Genomic DNA, 14383 nt, shown 5'->3' with positions numbered 1-14383 from the left:
ACCCCATCGATTAGTTTTTCCTCATTTCCATTATCGAAGACTCTACAAAGACTCGTTGGCGCCTTGGGACACCTGGAGGAAATTTTCGTCTCGGTAAACTCGCGGATGGAACCCCGAGCGCCGAGGGCCACTTTTGCGACAGCCTGTATGCGGGCTTTAAAGAGCTCTCGCAAGATTTCTCGGGATCGCGCGGCAAAAGGTTCGACTGTTAAAACCCCCCAGTTCGCGTGCTAATACTTCCTCTCTCTTCCATTCATACTCTCTCCCGCACTTTGCCCGGTTATGTTACTACACACAGGAACGTATACAAGCGGGAGGCAGCAGACGGAGAGCCAAGCGAAGAAGCGGTTCTCGTAGTAAATCAGACGAAGCTAAAGAGCGAGAGGCGAGCGAATACGATGACTTTGTCAGAGCGATAGAATACGCCGAAGAATGCGACTCTCTTAGGGCGGCAAGTTTTTGAGAAGCTTCCCGTAGTATATTCAAACGAGCATAAAATACTCGTGATAATAGATTCGTGTGCGTGTGTGTGTGTGTGTGTGTGTACTTTTATACGAGCCTATATGTGTGCGCGTTTGCGAGCGCGTTGAGGCAAAAGCCGCCGGCTATCCGAGCGTTGCGTAAGTCCAATTGCTGGCTCTGTCCTTCGGGCCAATTTCACGAGATTTCATTATCGTCTCTTGATGTCATGCTTTATACTTATTCATCATTTCTTGCGATTCCTCGATTTCTAAATCGTTCCAATATCTTGCGGTATTTTGGGTTAATTCGTGTTTTAAAAAAGGACAAGAACAAATGAATTATTGTAGGAGTGAATGGAGCAGAAATTGTGACGTTCATAATTCTCGGTGCTTGCTCGGAACAAATCGGGAAGAGTGATCGGGGGCGAACTGACTCGACTCGTTCAAATTCTTTGGGACAATTTGTCAGGAGGATCGGGTAAAAAAAATTAGGCACGATGGAGAATGAAAATCGTTTTTCTTGCTTCGATCGATCGTTGCCTACATTTTTTTTTTTTTTTTTTTTTTTTTTTAATCACTCTCAACGCGTTTGTCCATCGGATATAAATATTCCGAACAAATATTTCCGAACTCGTCGCCGAGGCGACCCTTGAATTTGTATTACAGATAAAACCTCACGTAACCTTGAATTTCAACGGTTAAAGAGGCATGAGCTCGAATACAAAAAAAGAAGCTTTGACGCTTCGATTCCCGATGGGTTTGACGCTCCCAAGTTTTATTCGTCACCGTTGACGGCGCGTGTCGGAACTAAAATGTAGACAAGAGGAATCCGTTCACCTCGATTTCGATGGCAAAATTCGTTCGAAGCTCGATGCGGGGAAATGGATGATTTTTTTCTCCTGCACATTGGGAGGTCTCAAGCATAATCGCGTGTGACCCGCTGATCCGAAATTCGGCCAAGGTTTTGAACTCGAGGAAACCGAGAAACGTTCAACTCGAACGTAACGAAATCATCGCATGTGCGAGTTTTCGTGACCTCATTGCGATCTCTTCGTTCTAACATTCTATACCCACGATCTGCGTGATCGATCGAAAAATTGAAAATTGAAATGAAACAGTTTTCGAAGACTCGAAGTAGTTCTGTACTGAATTTGTTGAAATCTTAAGAACCGACTGAAATTTAAATATGGCGCAATAGCAGCCTTAATGAATCGATCGTCACGAATCGAATATTGTAGTGAGCGAAGCAGACAATAATGCGGGAGAGCGTTATCAGTAAAAGTCAATTTGTCCAGATGCGCGATGCCGATTGGCTGTAACTCTGAAAATATTAATCCTAGGGGAAAAAAGTATAAAAGCTTTTCGGCAGAAAATTTAATTATCTTCAATTTTGATGTGAACCTTTTTGGCCGTAAAACCACTCAGAACACAGATATTAGTGAAAAACCATTTTTTGTGGTTATTTTGCCAAAACGCGACGGCTGTTCCGGGGGGTGGGGGAGGCGGGAAACTTAGCATGTTCAAAAGAGTCATGAAATGAACTGATTCCCGTTGTAATTTTTTTTCCCCGATTCAAGTCAAATTTGACGTTGTTCGAAAAGAACTTCTTGAAGTTTTAAAGCTGTCATTATCGCTGTCGGAATCGCGATGAATTCGGTGTGTATATTTTCTTCAATCGAAATTTAATAGGCGTCCTAATTTAATTGATCCGTAAACGCGTATGTTGAACTAGTAATTTTTTTTCATTCAGAACCGTTCTTTCGTATCGCACTCTTTCTCGACGCTAATAAACCTCGGAATAGACACATCTCGTTATTCGCAACGCGAGATGTATATAAACATGCGAAATATTGACGATTCATCGTTCTCATAGAGCTCTGAAACGAGGTGAATAAGTTTCGGGTGATTATCGCCATGATTCATCGATTTCGCGGCTCGATTGATGGGGTTTTTCACTTCGGTAGATGTACAGGTCGTTCCGCTTAAGGAACGTGTCAGAAGTTACGATCTACGCGATCCCTCCATCTGGAGTTGAAACTCGGAATCGCTTGCTACAAAAATTCGAGATCCGAGAATCTTTCTTAATAGAAATGATGGTTCGACGATGTTGATTTGATTTATACTTTTTTTTTCAATGAAATTCGACAGGCCAAGGAACCTGAAATTTCATTTGGTTTTTTCAAAACTTTTTTTAGTCTTTGCACCTTTCTCTTCCTTAACCCTACACCTCATGTGCCTTTTTTCATACCCTCAACCTCATGACCGGGGTTTGAACGCACCCCACTCTTTTTCTGCTTATAAATCCGGTCCTACGATGCTAAACTGACTTTATCCTACACCATTTTCTTCGTTTTTTTATAACGAAAAGAATGATGTACGATAAAACTAATTTCAATTGAATTTATATATTAAAAAATCCGTCGATAATCAGTCGATAATGTCGCTTATTAGGACGGGAGCGTAGTTTGAAGTTCGCGTGGGGTGTGCTCACACCCCAGTCATGCGTTCTAGGGTTAAGGAAGTTGAGGCATTAGAATGAAAATGATGTCATCGCTTTTAGACCGAGTGCATCTTATAAAGTGAAGTGTAAAAAAAAATCAGTTAAATTTTCAGACAGTTTAGGAGCGTCGTTGCTGAGAAAAATCAATAACAATTTGAGCCAAATGGCATGTAATCTTATGGAAGTCAAGACACATTCAGTGATATCTCCGTTAAAAATGATCCTAAAAATATGAAATTTTTTGGGCAACATGAACGAGGCTTGCTGAATAATGTCAATGTTTTTGAGATTTATTAGATTTGCTGAGATTATATTAATAATAATCTGTTTCCCGTGCAGTTTTTTGAGGCTAGGATCGTCACCGTTCGTATTTTCGCCTGAGCTTTCACCAGTTTTTCGTCTTTTTTTCCTCAACTTTTCTTTAAAGTGTATGCAACATTGCCAAACTGTAAACTGGCCTAACTTTTGAAAGGTACAGGTCATAACTTTTGGATAAAAAATGACTGTACAGCCTCAACTTCCTTAAACCGAGCCTCCATATCATTTTTTATTGATAACCCGTAGACAGGACACTGGTGCAAATTTGCACCCTCGAAAATTTCAAGTGTCTAGAACTTCAAAATTCCTTTCTTCAGTTTCGCCATTTTTCTATAACAAAACTTGATTTTTCAATGTTTTTAAGGATCGTAATCGATTGCTAAGTAACTGTTGCCCCTGAAAAGTCTCGTTGTAAGATCAACTCCACGCTTTCGTGGATGAGATAAAAAATTTCGAAAAGTCCAAGCGCAAATTTGATGGATGATAATGCTGAAAAAAAAATGTTAGAACGATTTTCAGCAAAAGTAAGCATTGCAAATGTTTGCCAAAGATTCGCCAAGTCGCATGGAAGAGCTCAAACATGAGCATATAAATCGTGAAGTCAATTTCTACGGGTATTTTGGTCGAGAGTTCCAACGCATCGTGACGAAGCAATCAAATTTATGTGGAATTTCTTTTTTGTTTGTCATCGCATTATTATTTTTAATACGTATAAACAAAACACGTCGCAGCCGAGGCTGTCAACTAGCCTAAAGATAATCATTCATGCACGATCCCCGTTCAGCCTGTCTGGAGGTCAAGATTTATTTTGAGAAAGGCATCGATTATGCGTTCGCGAATGTACGGTAGGTTGGGCTTACGCGGAATTGATCCACGCAGCCATTCTCGATGGACTTATCCTAGAATACAACGTGGCAAATATCCTGAGGCTAAATTCCTTGGTTGCGTGTATGTGTTCCGAATCTTTGTTCCCCTTTTTGGGCCTCCAACATTTCAGGTACTGCAGCTTAACAATGGCTCTGTGATCGTTGCAGTCCGGTCTTCCATTCCGGGAATGTTCGATCGATATTTGCAAACCCGGAACAAGATAATTATCTGAGGCGAGTCATTAAGAAAGTGGAGATAACAAAAAGCGAGGATCGATCGATCTGGTCGATAAAACCTCTCAATCATCGATGCCGAAATGGACATTAAGTTGTATTTCTGGTTGGACCGACGCGGTTTCAATGAGAATAAAAACAAAGCGATTCCCACCAGTCCTCACCACCAATTGGAAAGCGTTTCGTAATCGAGCTCAGAAACGGACTGCTCGAGTCCTCGGTGACAAATAGATCGACGCCCTTTTCTCGCTATTTTCCAATCCGCGACGTGGAAATGGATCTAATTAAAATGAGTAAGAAAAAGCACATGGCGATTGCCTGCGGTTTCGAATGCCGAGCGCGGAGGCGAGCCGTGGGAAAAATATTTTTTATTCACACACTCGTACATCAGAAGCGAGCGATAAAAACCTAAATGAGACGAGAGAGAGGGCAAGAGGGACCGAGTAGCCCCCGCAGAAAAGGGGTTTGTTGCGTGGATGATGAAAACGAGAGATAAAAAAGATGAAAGAGAGGACCAACGGAGTGAAAGAGGAAGAGGGGGACGGCGATGAAAAAAAGGTGAAAAAGGGTTCTTGGTCGAGGACGACCGCGAGGTTCCTTCCTAGGATTCGGCCGAGTTTTTCGGCACATTTACCAACTCGAAAGAAGAAAGAAGAGGCTCTCTTTCCTTTGCGATCTAACGAGCAGGCCTTCTACCTTTTCTTTTCTTACTTCTCGTCTCCGCTATTTTGGTCCGGTAACTCGATATAGTAGGACTGCTCAATTATGTGCAAACGCCATAACCCCTCGTTCTTCTTAGCCTCTCGATCGTTTCCACACTATTTACACAATTATATTCGTCGTGGAAGAAATTTCGCAGAATTTCCAGAATTTATCCCCTCCTCGAGCCCCCTTTTTGCCTGCTGGACTTTATTCGAAAAATTGCTCGTTAAATTGGCCCTTCGAACGGCTTCGTGTCGAGGCAACTTTTCTAAATGTGATCTCCAGCAAATACCCCCTGCCTGCCTTTTCTCGTTTAGGATTGATCAATCCGCTCATTGTCAAATTCAAAATCGGCTGCTGCGTGCAATTATATGCAGAAAGAAAATAGCACTATTGTTTCGGTTCCGTTACGAGTCCCTTGAAATTCGAGACTGAGAAATAAAGAGATTTGATCCTCGATCCTCCGCTTCGTATTCGTCTTCGATTGGTTTTCCTTCGTCCGATTCCAACTTTATTCATCGTTCAATTGTTACTTAAATGAGGGAAACTTTGTAGAAATTTCAAAACTAATGAGGCTCATGGAAGCCTTAACGAAACAACAAATAACACAAAAGCTCTTACAGTCGAAACGGCGTTGCGTTCGCGTTCCCTCAGTGGAACATCTCACGTTGGAAATTGCACAAAGTCTGACTCATAGAGGGCGTCGTGGTGCCCTCAAAGTGTGCGAACTTGCACGGCTCATGAAGGATTTAGCGAGCGACGAGAGAGACAGAAAAGTAGAGAAAAGTAAAGGAAGGAAAGAGGCTCGAAAATGAGGGCTACGATGCTACGAAATTCGCACTTCTCATCCTCGTAGTTCTCGCTCACTCGAGAGCTGGCTTTTCAACTCCAATTTATCTTCGCTTGTGTGTGCGTGTTGTCCTTTCTGACTCGCGCGGTGGCTCTATCGGCTTCCAGGAAGGACCAAGAGCGGGACGTCTGATCCCCGAAGAGGAGAAAAAAAACGGAAACTCTGAATGTTTCTCGCCTTTCGACTCACGCGCGCGCGCGCGCGCCGGGTTCGAATTTTTGTTTCACCTTTACAGTGCATTTCGCCTGGGCGATTACCGAGCCTTTCTTACCTTGACACAATATTTTTGAGATCAAAGCTGCGCCACTAACGGAGTCTGCCAAAATCTTACCGAAACACCTCTTCGAATCGGAATAATTATCTCCCTCGGCCAAATTTCGATTTCAACTTTCGACTTTTTTCGATTTTCCTTGACTGCGGTCTCACGGGCTGCGAAAGAGATCGTTTCTCTTCAACGTCACGTTTCTTGTCCGCGATAACACACCCAAATAAATCTCTGATCCAAAGGTGACCCAATGAAAATCTTTTCGTTGGGTCACCATCATATTTACGAAGTGAATTATAAAAGAATGAAAATTTTTGTTGTTCACCGCGCAATACAATTGCCTGGAAGTGCGATAATTTTAACGAAATTTTTCTGCCTCTGAATTTTCCGTTACAACGTCCGTTCGATTATCGCTGTTGACTTTATTTTCTCCTTCGTTTTTTTTATCTTTCTGCATCATTCGATTTTATAATTCGCGTGCATTCTCTCCCGGTCTGAACGAGGAGTCGCGTTGCCGGAAATGCCGTGCGTGCCAGAGTCTGAAAACCACCGAGCGCTGCACGAGAAGCTGGTGTCCGGGTGCGAAGCGTTAACGTGTACGAATGTTTCTGTGTGTAAATACGAGAAAGACGAAGAGAAGAGATCGGGGCAAGGGAGAGAAGGCGAGAAATAAGAGAAAAAGGAGCGAGAGACACACTAGAATGAGAAAAGAAGCGCGCGGGAGAGGTGGTGGGTAAAAAAATAATGCTGAAACGCACAGAAACGCGCCGAGTGTGTCTCCGCAGCGGAGAAACAGCAGATGTTCGGAGGATGTTGGCTAAATCGCGGAGAGCATTTCACCCGGGAAAAAAAAACTTTTTAAAATACCTTTTGCCAAAACACGTACCGTGTTAGCTCCGTTTATGCCAAAATTATATACGCATTCGAATATATTTATACGAATGTTTCGCGAATGTATTTGGGCAAATTGAGTCGTTCTACTCTAATCAAGTGTTTCCTTCCGTTTGCTCAGGTTACATTAATTCCTCGAATATTTAAGGGCGCGGTAACTTCTATCGGGTGGAAGAAGGCCCAGTTTTAAGCAATATTTCCGCAATTTTTAAAACCCGAACATCGATATTTAACTCGACGGTAACAAATCTTCAGAGGCACTTCAGAAAAAAGTTGTTCGTGAGAGGATTTTGTTCTTCGATTTTTTGCATTTTTTTTGACAGTAGCAAGTGAAAACACTGATTTTCGCCTAAATAATGAGCCTATTTGTTATTGTAAAATTAATAATTATGAAAAATTGGAAAAAAGCTCTCGCAGACACCTGGCCAATTGCGTAAAGACGTGCCATGCCAAATTTCAAAACGATCGGTCGAGTAGATTTCGATTTATACTCTTCACCGTGGGACAACTTTTTTCCGAAGTGCCTGTGCTACCATCGAGTTAATTATTGATATTCGAGTTTTAAAAATTCAGGAAATCATTAACAAGTTTTTTTTTTCGAATGCCTTTTCGGTATCTTCAAATTGGAATTTCATTTCGACCGAATATTACGAATGAGGTGACCGGAATTTCACAGCGTTGTTTACAGTAGTCAACATTTTTGGGTGATATGCAATAAAATTTAAATTTAAATTAAAAAAAAAAAACAGACTCCAAGGAGTTCGTGAATTCAACATTTTAAAAAATGTTGATTTTCCAATGGTTGGAAATGTCTCATAACGTTTCGATAAAATTTGAAAAACGAAGAACTGAACACTAAAATCTGGAACAATGAAATTTTCGAGGTTTCGGTTGTACGCACGAAGTGGAATGGACGCCGAAAAAGGTAGCACTTACAAACGCCTCCAGAAGTGTTTCTCTAAAAATATAACACACAGACAGGGGCGAATTAGCTTCGAGACGAGCAGGAGTTGAGAAATTTCTAAAGCGACTGGGATAAGCTGGTACAGAGGCTGCATTTTGCCGAGACCATACGTGCGAGAATCTTGTGTGCACTAATGTCTTGTTTTGACGATGTTGAAGCGAGTGGGAGTGCGAAAGGAAGAAAGAAAGAGCCACCGACAGAGAAAGAGAGAGAGAGAGAGAGAGAGAGAGAGAGAGAGAGAGAGAGAGAGAGAGAGAGAGAGAGAGAGAGAGAGAGAGAGAGAGAGAGAGAGAGAGAGAGAGAGAGAGAGAGAGAGAGAGAGAGAGAGAGAAACGGAGGAAAAGCGAGGCCCAAGCATCCTCTTTCGGTCCGCCCGTGTTGCCAAGTATAAATTCGAACGAATAATTGTACACTAAAAGTCCAAGGCTCTTGCCCAGAGAGAATCTAAAATAGTGATACTGACTCTGAAACATTTGAAAATCCGTAAGAACAATGAATTTCCGATAACCGGAAGTCGCGGAGGAGATCGCCTTGGAAATTTCGGCTCACGGGCACATGTCGTGGAGGGAAAAGCAAGAGGGAGCCCGAACGCGGTACACGAGAACATTCGTTAAATTTACATAGTAAGCTCATATCGAAACAGCAGGCTGTAGCTAAAGACAAGCGCGCGCGTGACTCGTACGAAAGATAGATCGTAAAATTTCGAATATAAAAGTTCTTCCGGATTTTATTACTCGGATGTATCGTTAAGAGGCAAAACAAAGGGCAGCCCATCGCACCAAGTAGGCGGTAGAAATGACGCTACCGAGTGTGGGAGATCGCGAGCCAATTGTTTCCTCGTTCACTCGCTGATGTCTCATCGAGCGATGTTCCGAATGAAAAATCCGCGAGAACATTTTTTTTCGAAATTTCATAACCGAGCACAACTCCTCGGACGCCCTGTATATTTACGTATTTATACCGCGGATGTCTAGAGGCAAAACGTAAAAGTCATGCGTCCAGTTGCCATGAGTAATGCCCTAAAGCTTGGCCGTAACAGCCTCGGACGAGCCTGCGGGACAATAACAATAAAAAAGCTATTGCACACGCCGAGATGCGAGGGAAACTAGTGGTGAAACGACGATAGATCCTTCGAGGCCCACAGTAAATCTTCGAATCCTCGTATATCTCTTCCTCGTCCCAATACCAAAGTATCAAAAACGATTTTTCGTACGTTTCATTCGTTTTTTTCTCATTTATGGTGGGCTTGAAACGTCGGCATCTCGACATTGTCAAAATTTTATGTAAACTTGACCATTACGACCGGTTGGAAATAAACATTTCATTGCTGAAAGAACTCGAGTTGGACATCAACTTTATTTTCTCGGCGATTACGGATCGGTGAAGGGCTCAACTTTCCCGTGCGGGAAGGGATCGGAGCAATTGAAATGAAAGACGGAAAAAACCGTAAAATCAAAAATGAGAAGCGGTCAGAGAAGTGCTATAAAATGCATTTTATCGACGCATCAATCACCAACGGACGTAACGAATTTACGAAAAAATCTCTACTCGCCGATCAGAGATCGAGCTGCATGGACAAACTCATTTTGCGGAGTTCGCGAATTTAGAAAAAATAAGCTCGACCCTTCAGTTTTGTTCAACAGTACGAACAGCGGAGAGAAAAGTTAATTCGACCGGAGTAACTCGAGACATCCATAAAAACGAGTGAAGGAAAACTTGATAAAGGAAAGCGCAGCCGTAAATGGATCGTTTTCATCAAATATTTGAAGAAAACTCGTCGATTGTTTCGATATTAAAAACAATTTTCACTTCCTGTAAAACTTTTTTTTTTTGTTTTTTTTCTATCGTCCGAACAATCACTGCAAATGGCTTTCTGGTAGCATAAATTCTGGTAGCCCTTCCCATGCTAACACGAACGTTAATAATTTAAAAGAGACTAAAATCTGTGAAAAAAAAAAAAACAAAATTTTCATCAAGAATCTATGAACCTCCGATGATTCGTGGTACTTAAATTCTCTCTCCATGCAAATAGTGTACAACAAAGGTATTGGCATTGCGTTGAAATAAATTGGCAAAACGTACGAGTTTTGATGGCCTCGTGAACGAAACCTCCTGACCCAATGCTCGGGGGCGGTGAGGCGAGGGGAGGAGAGGAGGCGTCACCCCATTCACAGGTTAACCACAGCACGGAATCTCCTTTCCCGTACGCTTTTATAATACCGTATAAACTTAAAGATAGCAAAGCACGTTTCTGTCTTCGTATTCTGAAGATACACCAAGTACACATAATCATACACGTAGTTCACACGTTTTGTCCGATGATCGAGCAAGCAAATCGCAGACTAAGTTTTTACATGTTTTCTTTGACGAAGAGAAAAACCTGAGGAAGCAGCAGAGATCGGAGGAGGAGGAGAGGAAAAGAGTGGGAAAGGGGTATAAAGGTCGGAGAAAAAAACGAACAGAAGGCAATGCAAAGGACAGGAAGTGACGACATCGTATCTTGGAGACACGACTGCATGTATGTTTGATAATAGGGACAACGGCAGATGTCAACCAAGTGCCCTTCTCCAATACACGCGCATTTTTCTTACATCCAATGAAAAATTACACGCACACGTGCACTGGGCTGACGCGTTTGTGTCAGCACCGTTATTCGATCAATTCTTCTTTTATGCATGTTCCGAAACTCTGCAGCAACAAAGTTCTTTGTAACGTTTACTATCGGTATCGCGGAGATCTCCAGAAAGCACAAAATTTCAAAGATCGCAAGTTAGACAGTGCAAATTTGCACCCACGAAAATTTCAAGTGCGTTTAGAATTTCAAAATTCCTTTCTTTAATTTCGCTATTTTTCTATAATAAAACTCGATTTATCAATTTTTTTAACGATTGCGATCGATTACTGAGGAATTGTTAACCCTTAAAAGTCTCGTTGTAACATTGATTCCATACGTTCGTGGATGAAATAAAAAGTTTTGAAAAGTCCAGGTGCAAATTTGCACCAGTGTGATGAGTGCGTGGCGTCTACGGGTTAAAGAAAATCGTCGAGGCACGGGAATTCAATGAATGGACAAAAATTTCAATGATCTTTAATATCGATTTTTACTCTTTTTGCTTTTTTTAGGATTCCCATGCGTCATAACTCTACGGCATAAAAATTTCATTGCTCTATGTTGCAGAAGAAAAATGCACGCTCAGAGAAAAAAAAATTTTTGATTCAATAACGATTGATGTTATTGGAAGATTTTTCTTCATTTAACTGCAATGCTTTCGGAGAGAACGAATCTGCAGTTTGATCTGAAATTCTCTTGTTCGTTTAATCATATTTAACCTCGTGACGATAATATATTTCATTGGCACCCCGTAATGCCACATTTCGTTGTTTCAATGACTTTTTTTCCTAGTGCAAAAGTCATTTGAATTACGAAAGCGTTGATGTCCAGTAATTTAATTGGTGACCAACGATAATTTTTTATCTTAATTTCCACTATGAGTTTCTGTTCAACGCTCTGTTCATTCGATAATTAGAAAATTTCGTATCCTCGATGTTAAATACATTTGCGAAAACCAGGCTCGGGATTTTTCATAAATTTTTCAAAAGCATTTGAAAAGTTCTTGGAAACGTATTTTTGAAAAAATCGTCAAAAGTTAACGTTCGCGAAGTTTGGAGATAACTGAATTTGTCAAAATTTTCATGTTCCGATTAATTGAATTTGACGAATGGCCGGAATGACGGATGATTTCATCGATAAATCACTATTTATCGATTTTATTTGAAATTCAAAACTCCTCCAACGGATACAGAGATTTTTCGGCAACCCACGCTGGTCAACCTACCTCAAGTTAATTCAGGTTATCTAGCATGAAAATAATCGAGTGACTAATTCGCTAGAAAGATTTTACAAGGCTTCAAAAAGTGAGGGGGCCCACGATGACTTTCTTTTCGATTCGAAAAAAAAAAAAAAAAAAAATCGAATAACATTTTCGTACATGAGCAGCCGAGAATAAAATCTTTACACTCGGGAGGATAACTGCAAGACGAAGAAGTAAGAAAAAACCCGACGACGGATGAATGAGAATGATCTCGGCGTGTGTGTACATAAAGATGCATCATCGTCGAAATCCCGCTGCAGGACCGCAAACAGATGCCGAGCACATTTTAATTAACTACCAGACATCCTAAGAGACGGATGACCCTCGAGTTGTTCTCTTTGTCCTTCTCCTTCTCTTTCTCTTTCTTTCTCACGTTAGTGTCTCCGTATTTATTCGTTTTTTATCTCCTCCATGGTGCAGTCCTCCTGATGACCTCTCCGGGGTCATCAGGAGAACTTAACATTCTGACGATTTGCACGAACGTATACGACGAGAAGCAACAAAGGGAGGCTGTGGTCCATTAACACTTTGTTCCCTACTACGAGCCATTTCGTCTGCTTGGAATATCCCACGAGTCCTTATGCGTGTACAGCTACGAACAGACGTTCTTTGGCCGTCTATTGAGAACACTTGATCGTTTCTCCGAAGGAAGAAACGTAAATGCGAAATTCATGTAGACCGACATCGTCGAATGAATTTTCACGTGATCAAATATTAAATGAAAGTAAATGCAAGCCCAATTGAGTCCGACATCGAGCGAGTTTCCAGTCGATCGAGCACTAAATTAAGCCAGAAATCGATCGACGTGTTCCTCGGTATCCCCCTGAATGGGAATCCCATTGTTCCCAATATAATTACGGTCCGATTTGAAGTGAAAGAAACGTTCCGACTTGAGACTCCGCGGAGCATGTTTTGTTCCGGCGCGAGCCTCGTCGGGAATAAATCTCGCTAATTTCCACGCCGAAAATCCCGCGCAACGTGAGGTGAGAAAGGCGAATTATGCGCTCTACTTTCGGCGGTAATTACACTCGGAAATTTTGAAAAAAAGCGCGTCCTCTCGACAGTCTTCTTGGCTAAATGCTAATTAAGCGAGGCGTTAAGCTTGACTAATAACGTTTGCGGAATACTTCAATGACTTTGGAAACTCCGAGACGGTAGCAGGACCCCGCCGAAATTTTTAGCCCGAAGAGGATTTAGCATAAATTTCGTGAAGCCCCCAGCGTGTATTGTTCGAAAAACGTGGCAAATGAAACATGAAAGACGCCAAAGTAAACGTAGTTATCGTGTTTTCCCAACCGACTCCATGGCGACCCAAACTCGCGTTTATGAAACAGACTTTTCGAGCCTGTGCGTGGACCAATTTTCCATTACACTTGTGTAGAACCGCAAATACGTATATATACACAGACCCAAATACATACGTGTACGAATGAATAAATGAGCCACGTGTAAATGCACACAAGCGAAGGGAGTTGCGATAATATAAAATAATGGAGAAAGTTACGGTACAAGGGGAAAGGGGAGGGGGCAGGGGGCTCGTTTATATCGGTACTTGGCTCGGAGCGTAATAAATATATACAACGAGTTGTAGAACGTTGCAATTCCCCCGTTTCAACAGAGCTCGAGTTAGGAATTTTACTTTTGCTTACATACATACTTACTTTTGCTTACGTACATATATCAATAGACATAAATATATACACAAATACGACAGTTATATTAACCTGGTATTAGTTATATGGAGCTGACTCGCTCTGTTGATACAAAGGGAAAAGAAGCTGAAGCCGGGGGCAAATCTGTTGCATGCCATTATGAACCATGATCGTTAGAAAATATTCATCTTTCCTTCTCTTTTCGTATTTTTATGTATTTTACCGTCGCGGATATGTGCGTGAACGAATGTTTGTTTTTTTCTTTTTTTTTTTTTTTTTTTATAATCCCAACTAAAATGATCTGTGTGGGCAATATAAAATTTTGCGAGTTTTATTGCTGTTCGAAAATTTTGAATAAACATCGACATATTGGAAATTGCGTGATCCATAAACGCCTATGAAATTCTAAACGCTTATTCTATACAGGCATGTAAGAAAAAACCAAAATTTTATCATCACAGTGAAATTATTTTTCGTTTTTGAAAGTGCCTGAAAAGTACAGCTAAGAAGAATAAAATGGTTTTTCAATATTAAAACGAACGCATATGAGTTCTAATTTTCATGATATGCATTCAATGTTAAATTATTTCTGATGGCTCCCTCATACAATCACAATCTTACGTTCCATTTCAGAGCTTATTCGATGTACATTCGATGCAATCAATGATTGGATTTATTTAAATTGCTTTTATTTTAATATCCAATTTTTATTTATATTTAATTTTTTTTTTCTCATAATTTTTAATCTCATAATTTATAGATAAATATACAGAAAAGAAGAAATAAATTATGCGAGGTAGTCTTGAAA

At 41.0% G+C, this 14383-nt stretch overlaps 2 protein-coding genes across 3 annotated transcripts in view; one reads left to right on the top strand and one right to left on the bottom strand.

Moving 5' to 3' along the window:
- The window catches only part of LOC122415254 (uncharacterized), a 179796-nt gene that overhangs the window by 26119 nt on the left and 139294 nt on the right, over positions 1 to 14383 (top strand). The window lies entirely within an intron of this gene.
- The window catches only part of LOC122415145 (tRNA dimethylallyltransferase), an 86197-nt gene that overhangs the window by 13355 nt on the left and 58459 nt on the right, over positions 1 to 14383 (bottom strand). The gene's annotated exons all lie outside the window — the stretch shown is intronic.

Source organism: Venturia canescens, chromosome 8, assembly GCF_019457755.1.
Source record: "Venturia canescens isolate UGA chromosome 8, ASM1945775v1, whole genome shotgun sequence".
NCBI classification, from domain to species: domain Eukaryota; kingdom Metazoa; phylum Arthropoda; class Insecta; order Hymenoptera; family Ichneumonidae; genus Venturia; species Venturia canescens.
This window is presented reverse-complemented; position numbering and strand designations above follow the sequence as displayed.